The sequence below is a fragment of the Lissotriton vulgaris genome, chromosome 8 (assembly GCF_964263255.1).
Source record: "Lissotriton vulgaris chromosome 8, aLisVul1.2, whole genome shotgun sequence".
NCBI classification, from domain to species: Eukaryota; Metazoa; Chordata; class Amphibia; order Caudata; family Salamandridae; genus Lissotriton; species Lissotriton vulgaris.
The window spans coordinates 1,164,104,519-1,164,129,377 of record NC_141696.1 but is presented as its reverse complement, the minus strand read 5'-3'; positions in this window follow the sequence as shown (position 1 = coordinate 1,164,129,377).

Genomic DNA, 24,859 nt, shown 5'->3' with positions numbered 1-24,859 from the left:
CCCCACAATAATTTTTGCTAATGAAGGGCAATTAGCTAGGGCGAAGTCCAGGGCTGTTAATGTCAGAGAGGCCGAATCCCCAGGTGTCCCTCTAGCATAGACATTAAAAATGTCAAACCTACTACCTGCTGACTTCCCTTTAAAGGAAAGATGGAGTATGTCATTACACTCCAGGTTGTGGCGTGTGACCTCCCAATTCAATTCCACTTTAATCCATACCATAAGGCCGCCCGCTGGTCTACCCTTCCCCTTACTTACTGCTGACAGAAAATGAGTTGTGTACCCTGATTTGTGTAAGGGTGATAGGCACCATGTTTCCTGGAAAAGGCAGACATCGAACCTCTCGATAAACGTGTGCCATTCTGGGATATCTAACTTCCTTTTTAGCCCCGCAATATTCCACGAAAGGAAATTTATTACCTGCCGTCCATTAGATACTATGATTGACCCCCCCCCATTTAGACCTATCTTATCCACCCTGTCCTTACGTCTCCCCCCCTCCTGTACCGGGAGAGTAGGTGTTATGGAGCAACCAACCACACTAGTCATTGGCCCAGCGGAGGGAGGAGCCTCTATAATGTCGTTTGTACTAACAGTTTGAACTAGAAGGGGGCAGTCATCTCCTGTATCTATGCTACCATAGGGTCTTATTGGAGCCCCCCCACCCAGAAGTTCACATGCCTCCCCCCCAGGAGCTGAACATCAATCACAGTCCTCCAGCCCAGAAAGCTGGGAAAACCGATTGTAAGTGTCCAGTGGTGTGAAAGGCCTCAGATGATTCATCCTATTGCCATGGTTCATCGTGTGCCTGTAAGGGACAGTGGACCAGGCAGAGAACTGATCCGGAGCCAAGGGAAAGTTTTGGCCAAAATAGTTATAATTGTTATTGTGGGGCAGGGTAAGAGGTGGTCTGAAGGAATAAGTTTTGTTTGGATATTTAAATGGAGCATCCTCTGGCCTGGGGTAAAAGTATGTTAGGGCCCGAGGAATAATACAAGTTCCCCCGTTTCCTGGTGTCCAATTTAGAATATAATCAACGGCCCGAGGGTCTCTAAAATTAATCACGACTAGATCACCCTCCAGGTCTTTAATTCTACAACCCAGCCAGTTTATCCGCCTAACGTGGACTATATCTCCATCTATATTCGGCGCTATCGGCCTGTACGTTCTTAACCAATGAATGATTTTGTTCTTAAGGTCAACATATCCCTCCTTCTTATTTTCTGTTAACTGGGGAACCCCTGTTAGGACCACCACAAAGGGCACTGCTTCAGGGGGGATCTCCACTTGCGGCACCTTTTTGCGTGTTATTCTATTTTTACTATTTTCCCCTTGTACATCCTGACTGTTGCTTACCGGGACCTTAGGGTTAGATTTATTTGGGGCGCCACCCGATTCAGCAACAGGTATCTTTGCATTTTTTGGAGGCTTTGGGTTTTCAGGGGGAGGGTCGGCTCTACCCGGGGGCTGAATAGTTTGTTTGGCCGACTGGGCTAGGGCATGTGGGGTCTTTTGGGCAATGGTAGGGGGGGGCTTTATTACGGATGTAGGTAGCACCACCCCGCTCCCTTGAGTTTTTGTCAGAGTAGCTACACTGGTTATAGCAGCTTCCAATATAGTGAGTCTAATTTCCACCTTTTTGATAGACTCATTGATAGGTACAAGGAGAGATCTTAACATAAACTCCAAGTTTCCCATCAATGAGGGGGAAGGTGTAGTGTCCGCTGCAATATTTCTAGTAATACTGTCTGAAGGCACAACCTGTGTGGCTACTTCAGGTAAACTACAAGTCAGTAATGAATCTACTAAAGGTATAGAGTCCTGAGCCTCTACTAAGGTGATCTCATTTAAAATGGGGGGTTGAGCCTTGTTCCCAAATTCTGAATGCGGGATTTTAGCTTTGCCTGGGATCTCCCTATGTTTCCTCCTTTTTTTACTTGGTGGTGGGCGATGGATCTGTGCCGCGGGTGGAGGCTTGGGTTTCTGTTTCCTAGGTTTAGGTGTTATCTTAGTGCGGCTGGGACCAGGGGTAGGAGAAACAATTGTAATATTATCCTCAGGTAGAGAAGGTGTGGATACAAAATCACGAAACAGTAGTGGGACGTCTTCTAAACTAGCATTGGCCTCATTCAAGTGTACAGAACCTCCTTCCTGATTTATGGCAAGCAAGGAGCTATCCGAGAGAGGTTTATGCTTCATACTCTCGACAGAGCGACGACGCTCTGCCCTACGCTTTGCTAGTGTAGAGTCCTCATCACCCTCACTCTTCTTCTGGAAGTAGTTCTCCAGTGACCCATTGACCCAGACATGATACTAACAACAGGTGATAGGATGCATCACTATAGTCAAGATGACTGCATTGCAGTCATTTTTAATATTCGCCACCTTGTGAGGTATTTACCTGATAGTGAAGGGATATATGTGAAGTGCAATTGAAAGACAGCAAAGTTACTTCTCTAAACATGGAAGACTTTTGCCTGCAGGAGCACCAAGCAAGATAAGATGCTTACCTATCTGAACATTTTTACCATTGCTGGAATGGGAGTGGGAATAGTATGGAAAATTGCTGCACAGGAGACAAGCCAATCAGTGGATGGTTAGATATATACAGATTATATTGAATTTGCATGATTGGTGGGGATCGCAAGAATGGCCAATGTTTAAAAAACTCATGTGATGCACCCAAATCATTTCTCCATAGACTGCATATACAATAAATACAGACAACATTTGTGGCTTCCCCCTTGTCATAGAACCAACCAACTGCACCTATCTGTCACTCAAAAATTCAAAGACTTTCCCTTTCATATATTACAATCCCAAAAATATACCAAGATCTTCATACAGAGCAATTTACATGCTCCAAGCCCATTCTGAGTTTCTGGCATAATATAGCCACAATCCCTGATGACAGTATAATTTTGCCTAGATTCAGGTACTGTATCTTATTGACAAAGTTGTACTGGTTGCTCTAACAAACTCCCTTGAACCCATTCCTCCAATGACTCACAGCCCTCCATTTCTCATCTCACGTGTCACGGTCTCCAGGTTTTCCTGGTCTTCCCATTTACAAGCCCCAGTTCAGCCTTTGCTTTGTTGGTGGTTTCCTGATTTCCTTTACATGGTTTCATTTGTACACCTGGGTCACGCCCTGCATCTGTGCTCCTCCCATGAACTTCATATTATTTCTACCTTCTGAGCCCAGAGTACAGCGGCATGCAATTTACTTGGTTGTTCAGCATTGGTGTGCTCTGTCATGGTGTGCTCTGTCTGTGCTCTGCTGCTGTGTTTCCAGGCGTGCATTTTGATTCTATTTCTTGGTAGCCTGTCTCTTTCAGGTGCCCAGGGTTTGCTCACTGAGCACCATCTGATTCCGATTTACTTTCTTTACGGGGCTTTGGCATTACCAGGCGTATGGAGTACCTTGCCATGGCCTAGTGGTTCTCATGGGCAAGAGAGAGTGAGCCGGACTTTTGCCTGTGACCTGTTCTTCATACCTGATGTAAATGTGGTGTAAGGTGTGCAAACATTGAAAGAACAATGCTTGGCTGTGATGCCCACACTTTTCTCCCTTGCTTTTCATCTGTTTCTTCTTGCACTACATGTCCCAGTATTATTTTCACTTCAGGTGTGCTTCAGCCATTTTGGGCAGGACACTACTATAAATAGGGCCCCACCTGCATAATTGATTGGTTATTCAGGGGACGTGCCAAAACGGCAGGCAGAGCTGGTGCTGCCTGGAGGTGGATCACTTGAGTACCGCACTGATCCTTGGGAACATGGTGTCTGACAGCCTCTTTGTTTCTGTGAGTCTTTGTACCTAGTCTTGCTTCTACTCTTCTTGGTGTGTCCCGTTACATGTACACTCCATGCCTGGGTGTAGTTGCGAGGAAGGACGAGGATATATATATATTTCCAAGAGAGTGTATTTCCTCAGATTTTGGCTTGCTAATAACTTTGTCACTGTTTCATGAAACTCCACAACACTTTGCAGACCAATTCTTTTTTCTACATTGGGTGATGATGTAAAGTTTCGTATTGAATAGGTAAGGTGATGCAGAGAAAAATGGTTGGTCCCAAAACATGTTTTTCTACCAATGCATTTTCTACAGACTTTGTAACTAGACATAGCAGCAAAATGGATGAACAGATTTACATGAAATTTGGCATGAATATAGATTATATATTTATTCACTTGGTTTTAAGTAATAAAAGACAAAAACATAGGGATATTGTGCTGCAGTATACCACAGTACCTTCGCTGCATACCACAGTACATGGCAATGATGAAACACAATATGTTCTGTGCTTTAACATGAAATAAAGCTTTTAATGGTTTTATAATGCATAGGATGAAATTAGGCATTAGGTGTTTCTAAGGTGTACTCCATTAATTTTTTATCTAGAAAGTGCCGCTGTACACAGTAAAACAAAAGAAAGTGTGTGTGACAAAATAACATTAGACATAATATAGGGTAGTTCTTAAAACAGCCTTTGTTTTTTAAATAAACATATTTATATATGTTTTTTTACCCAGGATTTTAGGTTTGAAATGAAAATATGGTTTCCATATGTTGAACGCCATCATGACAATATAGTGCTGCAGTCCAATATTTTATATTTAAATGAAAAATGGAAGACATTTTGTGATCGTGAAGAATGCTGACACTGCAGTGTTCACATGTTTTGAAATCTTTTCAAACTTAGCAGCATTTTGAGTAGACTACTTCCACTTTTATCCCTGACAGATATTTGAGAGCACAAAATATGTGTTTAGAAACATAGACATTTGGATGGAAAATGTCTCCTTCATCTCAATTTCCAATATCTAACTCCAGTTATGTAAACTATATCCTTATCACCACAGTGAATAACCATAAATTAGGGGTGGTCACTTTTACTAACAGAGTAAAGTAGAGGGAGCACGTGATTCAATTCAAACCTCTTTAACCAATTCATGTCAGTTCAACTCTTTTCAAACCTAATTCATTTATAAAACCTACTTTTTTAGAATACTGTCTGGCCCAAAAAATGAAACTGCGGCCAAGAAACCAAACCCTAACCAACTTGAACATACACTAACATACAAGAATAAGGAATGCAGAGGCAGACAAATAAAAATATAAAGAGTTAGATGATTGCCATCAGGAACCTACATCATACCAACCACTTAATTTTGAAAGGAGAAGAATTATTGGCTCAAACTTCAGTTTGGGCTACTAATGTAGTACAATACTACCAAAAACCAAAATGAGGTAATAAAATTAACTAGGCTGCAGCAGTGACGTTTAACAAGTATTAGAAAGACACTTGACACACCTTTGTGGTCACATGGCAATGATAACGAATAGAAAACAACATAAGAAATAAAATTAAGAAGTAAAGCATTATTAATTGTTTAATAACACAAATTAGCTATAAACACAGCCTAATTCTACTAAATACCATCAACATCCCTAGTCTGCTGTCTGTTGGGAAGCAATAGAGCTCTATTTCTTCTTCAAAGACATACATATCAACACTGGTAAATTTCGAGTAGAAGGTACAAATGGTTATTTAATACATCATAGTGAACCTGCTATCATTAATCCACATAAACTAAGATGTGGCACAGGAGAAAATATCACATTTTACTGTTTAGTACTTCTTCAATTATTTAAACCATGGTGCAAAGAAGCCCCTTTCAATGCTATGAAGATGCTTTTAAATTTTTAAAAATTACAATGCATTGCCTGAATGTCAGACATTTTTACAAACACTGAATCAAGAAATAGAAGAAAACAATATTAATGCAGAAATTCGGCTCAATATTCCATCTACTTCTACTTCCAAGACTGCTAAGCAACCAATAATTGAAGCTAACGCTGTGGTTGCCATGGGCAATGTTCAAAATGCAATGGACCAAGTCAGAAAGGATATACATCATTTTATAACTTAGTATCTCAATTGAATAGCAAACAACTTTAATTTTACAAATAGATGAAAGAATCCGATGATCATGGACTTCAACATGAAAATGGAATATGTGAATCTACGCGTTATTAAGGACATTACAATATGTAAGTGGGCAAGCAGGCACATGGAAAGGTTTTCGCATTAAAGTAATTACTGCTTCCGTGCATTAAGTTAGTAGCTCTAATTTATTGTGTCCAGTTACTGCTCCTACTGGCTTCGCAGAATAGAACATCAAAGGAATTAACTTACATCGTCCACTCTTACTACCTGTAGAGCATGATTAACTGGAATACTTGAAATTAAATACTTATATATGCCAAGCATGTGGTAGAGTTCTTACAAAATTAACCATTTATGATGCCTGCTACCATATGATTATCTTGAACTGTAAATGGTCTAAATGATTACATAGTAGCATAACATAAATTAGTAGTTTTGCCTGAATACAGATAAAAAGGAAAACAATGATGGATTGACTTTGTGTTATTTTTATTAAGTACAACTAGATATCACTGTAGTAGTCTATTAACTTACCATCCGTTGGGAAGCCACCATAAGTCACGTTTAACTTACCTTACGCTTATCTTACCATTCATCTCTATATTAATTTCAATTTATTATTTCTGATATATGGTTAATATTGTTAGACTGGTAGAAGCTTTTTATGTTAGTCATTTGATTAGTTCTGAAAATAACTCTTTTTTCTTTTAAGTTTTTTCTGTACTTTTTTTTTACCAAAGTCAACATGAACAACCAAAACAATAATCTGAACAAGAAACAGGAGCACCAAAAAGTAAAAAAAAAATGAAAGGTGTTGGGGAGGATACTGGTGAGCCATGATAAGCTCACGATGGATTGTTATGTTATGTTACATGAATTTGTACTGCGCACAGCTGCCCCAGCCAAGGGGCGTCCCGGCGCATGTCAAGGTAACACGCAACAACCACAGGAAACACAACAGCTAATTGTCATTTATCGCTCTTCTGCAACAATGACAGCATGGCTGAGAAGACAGTATTTCTCTGCTATTTCACAATTCTGCCTCAAAAGAAGTATTGGCATGATCGTACCAGGAGAAAGTATTGTTGGAGGGACAGATGCACCAGGTGTTGATGGAGGTGCTGATGGAGCAGCGAAATAGAAGGTGCTATTCGAGGAACATATACAGGAGGCGTTGGTGGATGTGGTAATGAAGCAGAAGTTGAATGTGTTGCAGGTACTTAAGAAGCGTCAGCTGATGATCTTCCTGCTCCAGCCTCTTCTATCTCCTTCTAGTGCCTCATTTTTGCTTGCCCCAACCTGGGGGAATGAATTGTCTACAGGTGTTTTCTGATTCCCATGGTACCGAAGAAGTATGAATTAATTTTGTTACATAGGTTGCTTGTAACAAGTTTGACATTCATTTTCTTCTTAAGGTGGCAATGAAATAAAAACCCATAAATAAATTCCTTTAACATCTTACTTCGTACCTTCTCTTCTTTGTCCTCTTGCAACAGCGCTGGATTATCTTCTTCAGCCATTGTGTTTATCTGAAAGTTGCAAGGTGGCTTTTGAAAAAATATATTGTTTCGTCGAAAGAACACAACCTTCTGCTTTGAAGATTTGAATTGAGGGTAGGGTGATCAGAATTTCCCAACGAAAAACAGGGACAGACCACAGACATAGAAATAAGACTTTATGTTGGCTGCCACTGAACATTGAATGTCCGCAGGGAAAAGCGTTCACACACATATTTATAATTTAAGGTTTTAGCAGTGATTACAGAAAAACAAGGGTCTCACACTTATCCGGAAGTGTCTAGTACAGGAAATTATATTACATGTTGGGCCAAGATGGATGATTTCTCTATGTTGCAGAAATGATTGGTGTGTCATAGGAAAGGCCGTGTAGCTTTTCAATAGCAAGCTCATTAAATCTTGCTGTGCTTCTTGAATGAGGTCAGGCAACCCAGCAAGCAAGTCTAAATAAATTGAGTTGAATCACTTGTGACATGAGAGGGATGGTTGCAATGTGAGTCTACAGAACACTGATTAATGTGCATGTTTTCCTAGCCCTCTCTCAAAAAACAGTACACATATTTGTTTTCGAAGAAATTGTTAGGACTGTCCAGGTAATCTGGAACTAGATTGGCAAATACAGATGTCTTGTCACTCTAGATATGGGGTATACACTTTTCCTACAATTGACAGAGTTATAAGCTAATAATGCTGTTTTACAAAAGGAAAAGTACTGCAGTAGTATCTTGATGCTACAGCATCACTATTGCAGTACCTGTATAGTTCACAAACTGAACCTTCAGTTACAATACTAGCTCATATACCATTAAAAAACAAAACTAGCTATAGAATCCTAAATCCACATTTTAAATAAAGCATAATTCTCTGGTGTAAATATAATTTTAAAAACACTGGGAGGAACTGTAGTACTATAGAGGAACCACTTTTGAAAGTAAAATGATCACACAGATGCTGATATTTATAATAAACTTTAATCTATTGTGAGAGTCCCACTCTACTAAAACAAAACTGTATAACAACTTTTACCACATTAAACAAAAATATATGATTAGAAACTATTTTTGTTCTAAAACATACAAATTCAATGAAAAAAACAAAGGTGTAAGTTTAGTTATAGTTAGGAAAACATAATTAAATATTTCTATACAAAACCAATTTAAAGTACACAAACCTTATAGTTATAACTTAAAAGTATATTTTGCAACCTGACTAAAAATCACTATACATTTCGCAACTCCGTACACAGTGTTGCGACCTCGCTAGCTAGATCATATTAACTATAGGTTGCGCCTTCCCTATACATTGCTTATATCCTTTTGTATGACATTACTTATAGCATGTTAAATGATACAATTAATGACAACATTACAACACTCATACCACCTGAAATTACATAATTTATGACAAGACTGAGCAGAGTTCTTGCTAATTTAGTCTAACTATATCACCTACTGGTGGTCGCCATTAGGTAGTTATAGTTAGAACCTAGTTTCCATAGGAAAAGCATTTTTCTTTTTGCTAATAACTTTGTTGGAGTTTGACGAAACTTCATAACATTTTCAAAACTAGTTAGTCAGTCACTTCATTTTCTGTCTATAAAGTTTTGGGTTGATCTGTCAGGAAGGGGTTGAGGAAAAGGGGGGTTACCAAAATGTGTATTCCCCATATGAATTTTCGACACAACTATAGTCCGCACCACTGAACAAAGTTACACCAAACGTAGTAGAAAGCTAGATTTTGCACCGGAAATAGTGCTTTTTGTAATTTGGTGTTAATCTGTAATTTTTGGAGTTATTAAAGTAAAAAGATATATATATATATATATATATATATATATATATATATATATATATATATCCAAGAAATCCACGTTCGATTTCCACAAAGGTGAGGCGTCCTCCCACACCTTAGAAAGACGCAGACACGATCCAAGTTTGTGCAGATCAATTTATTACGAGCAGGCACATCGCATGACGTTTCGGCTCCAGGGAGCCTTGTTCACATGACAGTGTCATTATTCATGAGCCGTTCTTTTAAAGAAGCAGCCATTGATTGAAAAAAAGTTTGTGATCACATGCTCTGTTTGGAAATAGACATGGAAGAAATATTTTCCGCTATGACTTGCATGACAGAATATCTTATTTATATATTTGATGGCAAATCTGAAGCACAATTAACTCTTGATATCATGGTAAAATACTTTTTGGTATGTAGTGGTTAAAAATTATTTGAATTTGATAATCCTAGGTCAAATACAAAAATATAAATCACTCTATAATAGATAATTGCCTCATAACACTTCCAAATACAAAAATAGAATAAATACTATTATAATACATCTATATTTATACCTGTTTTTACATATTTTTACATATTTACATTATTAACAATAAGGTGCTTATGCTACACGACTTTAGGCCTAATTAAACTTTCTGCACTTTATGCAAAAATGAATACCTTTGTGATAATCGTCAGTCAATAGATTGTACCATCAGAAGTGCAAATCAAAGCAAGTTTATAATGTAAACTTAACCGTGTTTTAATCCTGAGGCAATTCAATGAATTCAATCTTCATTACCCACCGAATAATCATTAATTAACCATTAAATCAATTTCTAATTGTAAAACATTTATTTACTCCCATGTCAACAATAAAGTGCAAGTAAAGTGCAAAACAAATAAGAACAAATCTATCTGAATTAGATCAGCCCCAGGAATAAGGACCTGTTAGCTGAATTATTCAGATAATTTGTATTTGTAGTGAATACTATTTTTGTTATTTATTATTTTCTATTTTTTATCCATTTTTGAACTTTATTTCTTTTCTTATCTTATTGTTTGTCTTTCTGTTTTATAGCAGCTACAGTTTCATCCCGCAGTACCTGATTGTCTGATGTAGGGCGCTATATGTTGTCCTATGTATGTAATTAGGATACATTTCTATCCCAGCCCAGATATTTCCCATATTACCATAGGGGCGCGATGTAATATCCCAGGTGTCAGAGTGTTGAATTATTCATAGTAGACATGTATACAAATCTTCAGTGATATTTAAACCTGATGGGGCCTTAGTATTTAGCATGAGGATATACTTGGTTTCAAGTTTTCTCAAACTTGTTTCTCTATCTCATCCCCGCCTATTTGTACTGACACTATCTATCACGAAGTACGACAGTGTTTTGTTGTTACTCTGGTGTACTTCCCGATAGTGGCGGGCAACAGGATAAGTGTTGTCCCCATTTGAGATCGCCCTCAGATGTTGGAGGATTCGCTGATGTACAGGAAGCTTCGTACCTCCTACGTACATCAGCGGACAGGGGCATTGTAGGACGTACACCGCATGGTCGGTCTTACACGTCAATACCTGTGATATTGGGTGAACTGTGTCACTGAACCCATCTTTGTATTCTTTAGTATTGACACCATGGGTGCAGGCTTTGCATGTTTTACACTTGTAAAAGCCCCTGCCCGTTTGCCACCAGCTGCTGCCTCTGATTGGTTCAGGATTCGTGTTCACAATTTGGTCCCTTAGGGAAGGTGCCTTGCTGTAAGTAAGAGAGACCCTAACAGGCAAATCCTTGCCTTTAACAGGATCTTTCGTGACCAATGGCCAATGCTTGTTGACAATCCTATAGATCTCTTTTGATTGTCTACTAAATCCTGTGATTATCCTGAACTCATTTTGATTTGGATTAGTTTGTTGTTGTCTTTTTTGGTGATTGCCCGTTAGTAACTCATCCCTGGACATTAACTCAGATTTGGCAATAGCTGTGTCCACAATTTTAGCTGAATATCCTCTGTCTAGGAATCTCTTTTTGCTTTCTTGTTGTGCCAGTTTTAATTCTGCAGGGTCACTGCATCCTCTTTTCATCCTCAGCATTTCCCCGTAGGGAATGCTCGCTATGAGGTGCCTGGGGTGGCCGCTCGCAGCGTGTAAACTGCTGTTTCCAGCAGTTTTCTTTCGGAAAATTCTAGTGTGCAGTTCGTTGATTCTAGTATACACCTCAGTATCCAAAAAGGTAACATCACTTTGACTTAGTGTTGCAGTGAACTTTAAATTAAAGTCGTTTACATTGATGTCAGTGATGAATTTCTCAGCAGACTCCTTACTGCCCCGCCAAATAATAAACAAATCATCAATGAAACGAAACCAAACAATAATGTTGTCCCTCATCTCATTCAGGTAGGTGGTTTCAAGGACCAGCTCCTCCCAAGCTCCCATGTGCAGACATGCGAAACTTGGTGAGAAGCTGGCCCCCATCACCACCCCCTGTATTTGACGGTAAATCAAATGATTAAACATAAAAATGTTATTAGATAAACAAAAATCCAGCATGTCTAACAACATAGTATTGTGGGCTTTACATTCTTCAGATCTCCTAGAGAGATAATATTCAACCGCTTCCATACCCTGAGTATGAGATATGCTGGTATACAGCGATGTTGCGTCCAGGGCTAAAAGCCAATCTCCCTGTCTCCAATCTGCCTCTTTGAGTTTTATCAAAAAATCACTGGTATAAGGTACATATGATTTTAATTTCTGTACATAACCCTGTAGGAAATAATCAATATAAATTGATGTCCGTTCCAATAGGCTTCCCCTGGCAGAGATTATTGGCCTGCCAGGGGGTTTGATGGGGTCTTTGTGAATCTTTGGGATGAAATACAAGATTGGTAGTACAGGGTTTTGACCTTCAAATATTTGTATTCATCCCCGCTTATCAAATTTGCTGATTTCCATCCAGATAATTTTTTATGATAATCAGTTTTGATTATAGTTATTTTTTGGGGAGGGATACGTTCATAGCAGTTCTTGTCGTTGATCTGTGCATAAGCCTCTTTATCATAATCTGATTTAGTCATAAGTACTATGTTGCCCCCTTTATCACTACCACGGATCACGATGTTTTTATCCTTGGTTAGGCGGGTTACCAGTGTCTTATAGCCATGGGATAGTCTGTTGAATTTCCATTTGGGCATGCTTGACTTAAGGTCTTTCAGGTCACTTACCACGTTCTCATGAAAGATGTCTATTGAGTCTCGTGGGAGTATTGGTGTGAAGCTTGATGGGGGTTTGAATGGAGTAACCTTCACAATGCGATTACCACATTCATCCAAGTTTACCTGGCTTTGTGTCTCAATATTGACACCATATCCTGCTCCATCTGTTTCCCAAAGCTCAGTGATATCACGTGTGCCCTGGCTCAACATAGATACATGCTCACTCACTGGGTCAACAATAGTAGATGGTGTCTTCTCTTTCTGTTTGGTCTTAGTTGCAAAGAATTTGCGTAACTTTAGTTTTCTCACTGCTTTATACAAGTCACACCTGGTTGCTGGGTAATTGAAGTTACATTGTGGTGCAAATGACAGGCCAAGTTGTAGTATTTTTTCCTCCTCTGTTGTTAGTGTTGTAGGAGTCAGATTTACTATGGTTTTATTGTTAATTGTGCTTAATTGGGTTGGTTTCCCAGGTTCCTGCTTTGGCCTTTCCCTCGCTTTTTCCCTTGATAGCCTCTTTTTGCTGGCCCTTGTCCTTTGGCGCCTCCTGAAGTTTGCTCGCTGCTTATATGTTTTTGCTGCGTGCTTGCCCTCAATGTTTGTAGTCTCTGCTGACATAAAAAAAAACATCTCCTGCCCAGGTGACGGTTTAACAATCCCAGCCCTTTGTGCCTGGTTTATGCGCTCTGATTCTGAACCTGAATCTGGGTCCGAACTGAAAGTTGAGTTTGTGGTGTCATTTTGTTCCCTTGGTTGTTTATTGGGTTTGCGTTTGGGCTGAGGCTGAGTTTTATTTCCTCCACCTCGCAGGGCATCGTACTTTCTGGCAAAAGTGAATATTTGACCAAGCTCGTAGTCATTACGATCCCTTTGGAATTTAAATGTCTTTCTTTCAATGATCTTAGCCTCCTCCTTTTTCAGGCGGGTCTGCATGGCCTTTAGAAGCTGTTCTTTCTCATCACTTTCTCCCAAACTCACCAATTTTTCATTAATTTCATCTATTTCAGTTAACAGTTTAGCGCGATCTATGTCAGCATATTTAATTAAAATTAATACTTGGCGTCGAGAAGCATCAAGATTACACTCTGCCCACTCTTTCATTAACTCGGGGTTGGGGTCATCGTAAGTAGGTTTTGTTAAAATGCGCAACCCCCGCGGGATTCGATTAACTTCCACATACCTTTGCAAAGATTTCGACTCCCACCATTTGGATTGTTCGCATCGGGACTTCTTTTCCAAGGTCTTAATCAGGTCCCGCAAGACGTTACTGCCGCTGCTGCTGGCTGAAATATCAGGTGTCTCCCTGTTGTCGGAAGGGAGCGGAGAACTGTCGGAGAACATTGTAAGTGCCAATGCCTCCCGGTCTCGGACACTGTCAGCCGACATGCCTGCTAATGCTGTATACAATATTTACGGCGCTTCTGGAGTTCGACAATTTCAATCGTTGCTTCACTCCTCAGCGTCGTTGCACATTACCCCTTTCCTGATAAAGTCCGCTTGTCTGTTGATTGGGTTTTCACAGAGTTAATTGCACCGGCTTGTTACAGCTGTCCAATGCGCAACTTGTGCTGTCTCTGTTTTCCGCTTCAGCGTTCAATGCAGTTTGTTTGGCGGACTCAGGGGTCAGTTAGCCTTACTCCTTCGGGGGTACAACCAAAATCCAGGCACAGGGTCCAGGAATGTTTCCGATTAGGCTCCAACCACAACAAGGGGAGTCCGTGTAAAAACCGGCTCGGAAGCTTGCCAGTTAAACATCCAAGAAATCCACGTTCGATTTCCACAAAGGTGAGGCGTCCTCCCACACCTTAGAAAGACGCAGACACGGTCCAAGTTTGTGCAGATCAATTTATTACGAGCAGGCACATCGCATGACGTTTCGGCTCCAGGGAGCCTTGTTCACATGACAGTGCCATTATTCATGAGTCGTTCTTTTAAAGAAGCAGCCATTGATTGAAAAAAAGTTTATGATCACATGCTCTGTTTGGAAATAGACATGGAAGAAATATTTTCCGCTATGACTTGCATGACTGAATATCTTATTTATATATTTGATGGCAAATCTGAAGCACAAATAACTCTTGATATCATGGTAAAATATTTTTTGGTATGTAGTGGTTAAAAATTATTTGAATTTGATAATCCTAGGTCAAATACAAAAATATAAATATATATATATATAGAGAGAGAGAAGGAGAGAGAGAGAAGGGAAGAGAGAGAGAGAGAGAGAGAGAGAGAGAGAGATACACTCTGGATTTGATTGGATTCGCAGATCCACGTGCCAAAATCTGAGAGGAAAGTTGTGGATGCCATTTTGTTCAGCAACACTTTGTTACCCAGTGGGGAAAATGAAATTTAAAAGTGAAAGAAGGGTCAGTGTAGAGGTACCCTGGCCCATTAATGTTAGAATCCTTGGATCTATGGATCTAGAGACCAATTTAAAAAGCCATAAACCCACTCACAGACCTTTACACCTACTCACACACTCACTCACAAACTTACAGACCCACACAACTACTCACACACCTACTCTCACACACATACCCAACCACAGACCCACAAAACCAGACACACACACACACACACAGCCACTCACACACACATAGACACGACAGCAACCACTCAATAGCTCACAAAGCCAGTCAAACACCCACCCACAAATCCACACAACCACTCAAACACCCACTCAAACACCCAGGTTACAGGGACATTACAGTTAGGAAATAGACGTAGAATAGTAGAAATTCTCTGAAACAAAGGCTACAGGGACGTTAAAGTTAGTAATAAAATGTAAAAAGCGTTAGAAATTCACTGAAAAAACCCAAAGCTTACAGAGACGTTCTAGTTAGGTTCAGCTCGTACACACACACAGCCATCAAAATTCAGCAGTCATAGATTTAGTTATCTCAAGTAACTGTAACTCGTACCCTAAGTTAACTGTAACTCTGTGGGGGGGAGGAGGAACAGGAGAACCCAACCGATGTGACACGGACCCGGACTTCCTCGTTGCCATCACAAACGAACCCGGAAGCATGCCACAGCGCTCTAGCCTTCGGCTGGCCGAAGGGGGAGGAGTCGCGTCATCGGGCGGAAGTGGATGGAGTGAAGGCGGGGATAAGAGGCATAGGAGGAGAACGGATGGTGTGCGGTGACAGCGAGGAGAAAGCACAGCACCCGGAGGAGGAGGACCGAAGAGTGGAGAGCATGAGGAGATCAGAGGAGGAGGAAGACCGAAGAGTGGAGAGCGTGAGGAGATCGGAGGAGGAGGAAGACCGAAGAGTGGAGATCGTGAGGCGAGCGTAGGTGGACCGAAGAGCAGAGTGCGAAGAGAACAACGCGGAGAGGCGGCGAGATGTCCGGTGTACTGCTTCCATACCCGTTGGGCTGAAGGAGGGAGAAGACACCCCGGGTCCCTACGCTGCGTTCCGAGTGGCGGGCCGTAGCCTGATGAAAGTACCGTTGCAAGGGGCATTCTGGTGGGGCATGTGGGAGGGGGGAGGAAGAGAACCAGAGGGAGGAGGGAGGTTGGACACACACACAGGGAGGTGAAACCCACTAAAAAGCCCTGCACCCCTGAGATCCCCTTTTTATTTAATTTTCCCACAGAACTTGGTGACGGTATTACAAACAGTCCAGGACAGTTTATAACCCCAATTTTTCTTTTCCCTTCCGAGGCCCAGAGACCCCGGGGACGCCAGAAGAAGCCAGACGGAGTATCAAGAAGCCTGTATTCCCGAAAACACAGATTCAATCCTAGACTGTAACATAATAAACATCCCTAAGTGTACATTAGCGTGGTCTTGTGTTACATCTCCTTCGTGCCCCTGACAAACTCATGCCTTCGCCATGTACTGCTAATTATACCACATGTTACATCACTCATGACATCTTCTATGAAATCATTGATAATAACACTGCAACACTGCAGTGAAATTATTGATGAAAAAAACTGCATGGTGAGGGCATGAGTTAAAGTTACCTTGGGGCACGAGTTCTAGTTATTTGAGATAACTATTACTGCTGAATTTCAATGGTTGTGTGTGTGTAAAATCTGAACTATAACGTCCCTGTAACCTTTGAGTTTTTCAATGAATATATATTTATATATATATATATATATATATATATATATATATATATACATATATATATATATATTCATATAGGTAAACAAAAAAGCCAATCCAAATAACTCCTTGCAGTGAATAATCCAGTTAATTGTGATGTCAACAACATGTTTTGGCTTTACAGCCTTTCTCAAGTGTAGGTTTCATCACCCTTAGAAAATAAATTGTGCAAGCCAATCAACAAAAAATAAAAGACATAGTAGTCATAACTAAGTATGGGCGAATTTTGCGAATCTCATGTTTGCGGATTTTGCGGATTTGCGAACTCGCAATCCGCAAAATCCGCGAATTCCCGCTAATTTGCGGATTTTTTTTGTGTTTGCAAGTGTTTCTGCCAGTTCGCGAGGATTTGGTACTAGTTCGCAATTGCGAACTTACTTGTCGGCTCGCAACGGTCGCGACTATGTTGTTTCTACGTCTGGTTCATCATCACAGCCTCCCAGCACCCTCTGTTTCACCACTGCCACCCTCTCTTTGACCCATGCCACCCTCTGTTACATCAATGCCACCCTCTGGTTCATCATCACTGTAGAAGATGCGGGGGAAAAGCAAGCCCACCTGCCCTGCTTGAACTGACATGAATTAATTTGGGGTTAGTTTATTAACAACACCTGCCCTGCCCCAACTGACAATAATGAATTAGGGGCTAATTAATGTGTCACTGAATTTGAAGTTCCAGCCTGGCACCTGCTTGTCTGCTCCCTTAGCTGTAAATCAGGACCTTTGTGGCATACAGTTAAGGTCAGAGCAGGGTCACACAATAGTTGCAAGCAGGCAACCGAATTCTGGAGGGCCCCCTCAGGAAGCACTACAGGGAATCGTTACAAATCATGAGGTTGACCTTTTGCACCTGCTCATTGCTTTTGCTTTTGCAAAAATCGTTTTTCGGTTTTTTCGCGCTATTCGCGAGGCGCGGCGTCGTGCGAAACCGACCGTGGAAGCCGCCAATTAGTGCGAATGAGCTTTATATTTTTTTGCGGCTTGTTGTTTCGCGAGTTTTTTTGCAGTATTCGCGAGCCGCTTGCAGCGCAACACGCGAATTTACCCCAAGGTCGAGTACGGGCGCAGCCATTTTGTTTGCGTGACGTATTTCCGTTTCCGCCCGCTATGTATAATCTTGCGCAGTAAGCGCATTGCGAGTACAAGTTCGCACGAGATCGCGAGGAAAATCTCGTGCAAACTTACTTTCGCGCTCGTGAACGGGCGGCCATCTTGTTTTTCATTCATTTCCTGTGTCTGGGCATGGTGTTTAATCCTCTTGCTATCTTTGCCATCCTTTGCTTGTTTTCAGTTTTTTTTTTAACGATTTTGCTTCTTATCTATCCCTCTCTTTTCCTAGCTGTATATTTTTGTCTTTTCTGCTATTTTTCTTTACTTTTAAACTACTTTTTTAAACTCTTTTCTTTTCTTCTTCCCTATTCTATTCCTTCTTAATTTTCTACTTCCTACCTTACCTGCCCAGACCATGGTGAAGCCAGGCGCCGTGAAGCTGCCCAGGCACTTGAGGGCCGCAGCGGCGGCGGGGAGGAGGAGTCCTGGACCCCGTGCCAGGACAGCATGCGGTCGATTGAGGGGGGAGCAGGTGACTCGACGGGAGATCTTCAGCCCGGAGGAAGTGGGCGCGCTGGTCTACTTCGTCCAGCGCCGCCTGCCCAGGACCATCGCGGGAGGCGGCAGGATCGCGGCCGGCGGCTACAACATCCGGGAGCGCCGGAAGCGGTGGGAGAAGGTGTGCTGGGCCATATCCCACCTCTACGGGGTCCAGCGCACCTACAGCCAGGTCACCCACCGCTGGACGGACCTCCTGGACCGGGAGCGCGACCTGCTGGACCAGCTCGGCTTGGAGATCCCCGGGCTTGGTGAGTAGTAGTAGCTATTTCATCACTCACTACTATGATGTTTTCTCCTGCTCTGTGTTGTTGTATTGCAAATATTTGTTTTTTACATGGAGCAAGCCAATAATGCCGCTGATGACGATTACATTGTAGTTAAATTATATTTCAAAATCTTCTGTGCATTTCAGGTGCACTGCTCTCCTTCTCAGTGGCGTTGCTACTATGCTTATTTGTTTTCTATTTTGTGGTCTCATTGGCCTGAGTAACTATTATGTATGAGTGTACTTTACAGAACTGCGTAATGCTAGACACTAGGGGGCAGATTACATTTACAAGCCCCTTGCGCCACGTTTACGTTGCCTTGCGTGACGCAACAGCGGCGTAAACGTGGCGCATCCCTGCGAGTCATTTACTAGAGAGATGCGTCACGTTATAAAGCCATGGGCCTGCACCACAATTGGTGCGTTCCTAGTACGCAGGGTGGGCGGTCCGGCGGCTGTGCGCCTCGCAAAAGTGCCTGCGTGAAATCTACAAGATTTAACGCAGGCACTTCTGCGACGCTGCTACGTCAATTCAATTCATTATGCCTGCTTGAAGCAGGCGTAAGGACTGACACAGCATGTTAAGTATTGGGTGGCCCTGAGCATTACTGGAGTTGCATTGCGTTGGCGACGTGACTCCAGCGATGCGCCGCTCTTACGTGACGAGATGCGTCACGCAAGTGCCTACCCTTGCGCCAGGGCGCGCCGCATTGTAAATGAGGCGCATCTGCCGTGTCGCAAGGGTAGTTTTGCGTGACGCATTTGATCTGGCGCATCCCTGGAGATGCGCCAGAACGCGTAAGTAAGTATGCCCCTAAGGGGCAGAATTGCAATTACCGTCGCATCCCTGGAAAGTAGCAGGGATGCGCCATTAATTGTGCGGCCCGCTACCACCACCAAACATGGTGCGCCGTATTTGCAATGCGGCGCACCATGGGCCCAAAACGTCACCGAAGCTTTACTGCTGGAGTTGCGTTGCAACGATGGCGCAGCTCCAGCAATGCTCTGGGGTACCCTATCTCCCCAATGCTGGGTCAAGCCGTACGTCTGCTTCAAGCAGGTGCAGGGTTTGTGTGACGTATCCTTGTCCTAAAGGTGACTGATTGAAATTTTGTAGATTTCCCTCAGCCACTTTTAGGATGTGTTCCAGCGCAGGAATGCCTTCCCTTGCGCCGGAACGCCCCCTGATGGCACAGGGCTTTATAACGGGATGCATCTCCCAAATGCGTCACGTTGTTATAATATTATACGCCGCACCATGGCGCCTCTTTTGTTTAGCTGCTGCGTCACAAAAGTCACGCAAGAACGGAGCAAAAGAGCCGCAAGGGGCTTAAATCCGCCCCTTCCTTTGTACCCCTGACAATAAGAAAAATAGTGGCGGTGGATTGATAGTTTGACTATTTAAATGACTGGTTATGTAGCAGGCAACTGTTAGTGTTGTCACTGATCTGACTGAAATCACAATGGAGTTTGTCTGTCACTTTGCGTCTTGCCTGCGGACTGCTGCCTGCCAGTCCTAGGTGAACCTTTCAGTACTTTGTTTAGTGAGTTACGTGACTTTCGAAGTCACAGGTCCGCAAATCAATGAAAACTAACCCTAATCAATATAATTTCGCGGAAATATTTTGTTATTGTTGTTTTGAAATGTTTGATTTGGTTGACATTGACAAGCAACAATCATCCATGTTTTCTGTTCTTTCTTTCATGTTGTACGTCAGCTCCCCCCAGGGGTGAGGGGAGGACACAGGAGCAGCAGGCGGCGGATGCTGTTGAACAGGGCCAGGATCGGGCAGGCGAGGGCTCCTTTGCTGGCCCCAGTAAGTTTTCATTTTAGACTAGTACCTATTTTTCCGAGCGTTCCTCATTTGATTTTTTCAAAATCGTCTTTGATCTTCTTGTAGACTGTATCTAAATTCTTATCCTGCCTCTACTATGACTCCCTGTGGTATTACTAGATTATTCTTATTAGTCTGTCTGTGTAGCTAACTAAGATTGCACGGTTGGCGAAACTCCCATTCTAGTCAGCAATAGCTCTATCAACTTGTATTTGAGCTTATATAGCGCACAGCTACCCACAAAGGGTTTCCCGGCGCTTGCTTAGGGAACCCGTCCTGGTATTCCCCTGTGAGATAACCCCGGCAGGGTATCCACAAGGTGAAAGCCAGGCATCCCGCCGTGAGGGGCCGTTGTGGAGATTAAGCAAGCTATTGCCCAGAGTCGCAGAGTGTGAACCCGTGAGTCGAGAAGGCACCAGAGCGAGAATTATCGAGTCCGTGGAATTTTTGAGCCCAAGACCCGCCGAGGCGGGGAATTGAACCCTGGTCCAGGGCCGATCCCAGCTTCCGGGTCTGCCGCCTCTAACCCCTGAGCCACACTTCTCCACATCCACAACTTAGTGCAGTCCTCTGGGATTGTCCATAATGTCTTTTGAAGTGTTCTATCTGCTTTGAAAATTCCCAACTATAAAATGTGAATGACCACCAAGAAAGAATAAGATACTACCTTTTGGTTTGGATAGGAGGACAATCCATACCACTACAGTGGCTCGGACAATTCTTCTGCAGAAACAGAACTATGGACAATAAATAGTGCATTGCTTATCAATTATAATAGGCGCTGTTAGAGTTTCCACATACCTCTGTGATAACAGACTTTGAACCCCCAATGTCCTTACTGACTGACTACATAGTGTGGCACAGTCATTTACCTCCCGAATTCATCGATCATTGATCCCCAATGATGATTATACAACGTAGCTGAAGAGTACGGAGTCAGAGTCAAGAAGTGTCAGAGGCACGGACTCATGCTTGCAAAAATTGCAAAACCTTTCGCTCAGTCACTCTAGTCTGGACCAAAAAACACAGAGTCTCTCTAAGTTTAAAAGCTTTATTAAAAGTAAACACATTTATTAAAATGAAGTCATAATAAAAAAACGAAACGTTTAACTGAGAATGGAAAAGTGGTTAGTGCTGACGATTAATTGAAGACATTTCTTGTGGTCGAGCCAAGCTCTCACCTTGTTTCAACTTGATCTTGTTGTTAGAAGTCCATCTTCTGTCTGTGTGGAAAAAAATGGTGCGTGTTAAAAAGCCAGCCTTCATCAGTTGTGCCAAAAAGTGCTGCATTACATTGTTTTCACATGTCTTCATTCCTAGACCAAATACTAGTGAGTGGTTTATTCTAACATTCTTAAATGTACTTTGTAGGTGGAACATCTGGTGGCGGGGCCAACGCGGGGGTGGTTGTGCTCGACACGGAGGCGGAGGGCAATTCCTCAGGGGAGGATGCGGCGGTTCCAGTGCCGGCTGTGAGAGTTCAGACGGTGGTGGTGGCGGGCAGAGGTAAGCTCTTATATATTCCTTACTTATTAAGATTGAAGACGTGGCTGGGAAGGAAGGAATATGAGATGCATGGCTGGGTGAATGATGAAGCAATGATTGGTGGAAGGACACCAGCCTGGGTGGGTGACACAGAAACTGTATGTGTCCATATACCTGGATCATGCTACTATCTGACTCTTAGATAGCATATGTGTATCTAGAGCAGGGGTACTCATAGTACGGCCCGTGGGCCGGTGGCGGCCCGGCAAGCCTTCCTTGGCGGTGCGCAGACCTTGCAGACAATCTCTGCTCCCCCGGCCCCCACAGAGCAGAGTGGAGATGCAGGGCCACAAAGAGGTGAAATAGAACAAAGCCTCTGCTCTGTGGGGCCGGGCAAGCAGTGATTGTCAGGGTGGAGATGCAGGGGCGCTACAACAAACAAAGCCTCAATAATATGTTAATGGTCTTTTAAAGACCTGTTAAGTACTTTGGTGTGGCTGTCTGTGTGTGTGCGTTGAGGAAGCTGTCTCAGCCCGGGCTGAAGGCTGACACAGACAGACACACACACAGTGAGATGACAGAGGGGGAGGGAGAGGGAGGGCAGGAGGGAGAGAGAGATGGAGAGGGAGGGCAGGAGGGAGAGCATGAGGGAGAGAGATGTATGTAAATGCTGGGTCTGGTGGCTCAGTGGATGAAGGCATCTGCTGCAGGGACCTGTGTGCAACCTCATGGTCACAAGTTTTCGTTTTGCTTTAGCCCCGCCCCCTCTGACTCCGCCCCCACCAGTGCGGCCCTCGGCCACAAACTACACTGTAAATTTAGCCCCTGAGAGAAAGTTTGTGAGCACCCATGATCTAGAGAGAGTAGACGGTCAGTGGATGAACGAAGTGTAACTTTGAAGAGCATGTAACACTGCACCCGCACGTCCGTTCCAGTGTAGGAAAGGCAAGGAAAAGAAGTTTTAATTTTGTCCAAATACTACCATCAATAGTAGCAGTAGTTTGTATTGCAAGCACAGCATAGATCCGGTTATTACGGTGGCCACTCCCTACCTCTCTTAATAAGTTTAGTAGTACTCAGTCATTCATGTGTGGCTGTATCACTGGTCACTCAATAAAAAGCAAAGCACCTAAAGTCATCCCATATATAAGCAAAAACATCCCATGTGAAGTGATAGATAATCAGATTATTTATCTTCTTCAATTTTCCATTTCTAGTACTCATTTGCACTGTAGGGTGAAAGTTAAATTAATTAAGCAGTAGCCCTTGTAACAGAGTATTCTCAGTGCCACCCGTAATAGAAAAGTAAGAGCTTCACCACCTGCATGTACTGGACGGGTACAGTAACGCAACGCAAGTCTAGGTCACTCATCATGGCGTGCGTCTCTTTTTCTCGGGTGCAAGTTCACTGCGCTGGCATTATGCCGGCTTGCAGAAGATAACGTACCAATTTTCCTAAACAAGAGACAAGAAGAAGAATAAGACTGGTGTACTTTCATAGTCGACTCCAATGGAAGTCCATAGTGCTCGTAGAATTTGTTCCTTAAACTCCCACTAATGTTAGAGCAAGGATGAAGAAGTGGGAAGTTAGATAGATACTGGCCTCAATAGTTATGTAATGCGCTTGCAAGTTGCTAGTTGTACTGTCTGCAACACAAATTTCTGCTGAATGATTGAGTTAATCTTAAAGAGCATTGGTTACAGACTATGTCTTTCTTTCTTCATATAGATGCTCCTTCCAAATGAACAAGGAGGAAGGAGCTGGCTAGAGCGGCCCGGCAACGGAGGATCGATGCCACTGTTGCGGAATACCGGCAGCTGGTGGCCCTGGAGGACGAAGAAAGTGTGCAGTCGACCACAACAACGTCGTCTGCATCGGCCTCCGTGCCCCCACGGGCTGCCACCCAGCACAGTGCTCCACCCAGACTGAGCCGGGTTGCCAAAGCCAAACGCCACCGCCGAGCAGCAAGGACAACAGCTGCCTCTCACAGCCATTGCACCTGCAAGGCAGTGAAGGCACGCCTGCGCCGCAGTACCCTGATGGTGTCCCGCCTTCAGCAGGAGCTCCACCACTTTACAAAAGTGTTGGAGGGGCTCCGCGTAGAGCACGCCTTGCTCCGCCAGGAGCATGATGCCCTGGCCCAAAAAGTAAACAGCATCCACCCATAGTGTCCCTTGCCCCTTTTTTAGAGACTTTTGGGGGGTGGGAATTGGGAGTTGGGTTTTTGGGGACTTTTGAAGGACAATCGTTGGGGTTAGGGAGGGTCTTGCGGGAGATTATTTTGTTAGGGATATAAATATACTTTTTCAAACTTTATCTGAGCATACTTGTTTTTTACTGCTTGCCTGGTGGGTGGGGGATTAACTGTGACTTTGTTTTCCTGAAAGTTTAGTTCCATTTTCTTCCTTTAAGTGTAAATGCCCAAATGTTTTCAACACTAAGTGCCTCTCACAGAGTAAGTGAAGTGAATTCAAGAGTCCTAGGACTTTAGTAGTACTACCGTCAGTCTCTCGTCTCTCCTAATACTCCATTATACCCCCAAACCACCAAACGCTTATCTTACCTGTAATTTGTGTTTGAAAGTAGGGCTAGACCCAGGGCTGGCTCCACGGGAAACAGCGAATAAGATTGGCAATCCTGGGCGGATAAAATTTCCTCATAGCGGTGGTACTAGTGGTGTGACACAGTGGCAGTTGCATGCCTATGAAAAAAAAGAAAATTATATCTGGTTTTTCCTCCTGAGCAATTCAACGGTACAATAGAGAATATAGCAGGTGACAGAAGTACACCAGAACAGTGCCACATTGTAGCCTAACAAATGGTAAAGTATAACTACTAATTCGGTTGAAGTTCTTTGACATTAGCCATGGGTCTTTGTCAAGCAGAGTAAGAATATATCCTCGGATTTCTTCACCAGCCTGTTGCTATCACTTTATCCTCCCCAGCAAGTGTGTGGATGTATTGCTGTAATTTAGTCACACATCAATCAAAACCACACAGCCCGGGGGAAGAGGGTTAGGGTTAGAAAAATGGATGGGTACGGGGGTTTTTGGGAAAGGTTTAGG